Source organism: Octopus bimaculoides, chromosome 17 (assembly GCF_001194135.2).
Source record: "Octopus bimaculoides isolate UCB-OBI-ISO-001 chromosome 17, ASM119413v2, whole genome shotgun sequence".
NCBI lineage: Eukaryota > Metazoa > Mollusca > Cephalopoda > Octopoda > Octopodidae > Octopus > Octopus bimaculoides.
Window position 1 is genome coordinate 2,856,558 of NC_068997.1, and position 2,179 is coordinate 2,858,736.

The following is a 2,179-nucleotide window of genomic DNA, read 5'->3' on the forward strand; positions in this document are numbered from 1 at the left end:
TATATATATGTATGTATATATGTATGTATGTATATATATGTATAGATATAGATATAGATAGATAGATAGATAGATAGATAGATAGATAGATAGATAGATAGATAATATGGTGAAATGGAGAGGTGAATGGATGGAACAGTGTGTAAGCTAGAATTATTTCGAATTTGTAATTAGCGGTTTAATTGGTTTGCCTTACATCTTAACTTTGTGTCTTTTGCTGCATTCGTGACGTTCACCAGTTATCGTCTGATCCAATGAAAGTTTTATAATTATCCATTTGCATGACGACATTCTAACATCATGGGCAGGCGGCTGGACCTAACTCTATCGCATACATAATACATATGATTATACGTCTACGTACATACATCATCTACATGATGTATAAATATTTCTACCCGTCTCTACCTCTCTGTTTCTCTTTCTTTACATACATGTATATTAGTCTGCATATGCATACATATATTTGCATGTATATATACATATATTCATGTCTGATGTGTGTGTATGTATGTGCGTGTGTGTGCGTGTGCGTGTGTGTTATAAGAAGTTTACTTTCCAACCACATGGTCCTAGGTTCAGTCCCACTGCGTGCAAACTTGAGCAAGAGTCTACCAGAGTCCCACCCCGAGAAAATCCTTGTTTAGTTGATTTCGTAGACGGACAGCGTTTCGTGTACATACATACATACATACATACATACATAATACACAAACATATATACATACATGCATACATACATACATACATACATACATACATACATACATACACACACATACATACATACATACATACATACATGCATACATATATACATACAGACATATATATATATATATATTCGTGCATACATATATGCATGCATACATACATACATACATGCATACTTATATATACACGCACACTTACATACATACCTGCATACATACATATACATACGTACATGCATGCATGCGCACGTATATGTGTGTGTATTTTAGCATGAATATGTGTGGTTCTTTGAGTTTGTGGTTGTCCCCACTACTTGGCAATCCTAGTTGGCTTGTTTACGAGCCCATAGCGTAACAGCTCACAAAAAAAGCAATAGAATAAGGACCTAGGTAGATTTGTTCGGCAAAAAAACAAAAACTTCATGGTGTTACCCCAGCATGGAGGCAATCTGATGAATGAAACAACTACAAGACAGAAGAGATACATGAATATGTATGTGAGTGTGTGCGTGTGTGCATGTGTGTATAACGGTGAGTATTTGTGTGAATTTGTTTCAACATGAATATGTCTGAGTTTCGAAATGCCTGCACGCGTCTGTGTGTGTGGTGTGTGCGTGCGTGTGTATAAGTTTCTACGTGTGTGTGTGTGTTTAAATGATTGTATGCCAACATGAACGTGTTCCAATCTATATATAAATTATAACAACATCACTGAAAACCCAACAACGTTAGCAATATGAACTATAACACTAATAGAAATAGCAACAACAATGAAAATAGTTAGCAACAACAACATTAATAACAATAATAACAATAGCACTCAGAGAGCGCCAGCCTCCGCCAAGGCAATACCAACCTTCTCTCAATGATTAGCCAAGAGATGATTTTTAAAATGAGAATATCTGAAACAAACTCGAATTCTCTCACAAACGAGAATACTAAAAATGAACCCGACCGTTCTCAGAAGTTAAGTAAAAAAAAAAAAAAAAGGAAATATAATCCAGAATCCTTGTCTGGTTCCGGATCAATCCCATGATCTGATTACTTCGTGGCAGTCACGAGGCTAAACATCCCTGAAAGTTTCATTGGAATCAATCCAACGGTTCTTGCGATATCTTGCCACGGACAAACAAACAAACACGACTGAAAAACAATACTGCCGCCTTATTTACATTATTTACATTATTTTCATTTGACGGTTATTTGTCCTCATCTTGTTTGTTGTTAACACAACGTTTCGGTTGATATGCTGATATGCTGTCCAGCCTTCATCAGATGTCTTGGGGAAATTTCGAACCTAGATTCTCATTCCTAAAGTATTTTTTGATATTATTATCATTATAATGTTATAATAATAATAATAATAATAACAACAGCATCGAAAAATGCCTTAGGAATGAGAACCCAGGTTCGAAATTTCCCCAAGACACCCGATGAACGCGCTGAATGCACACACACACACACAC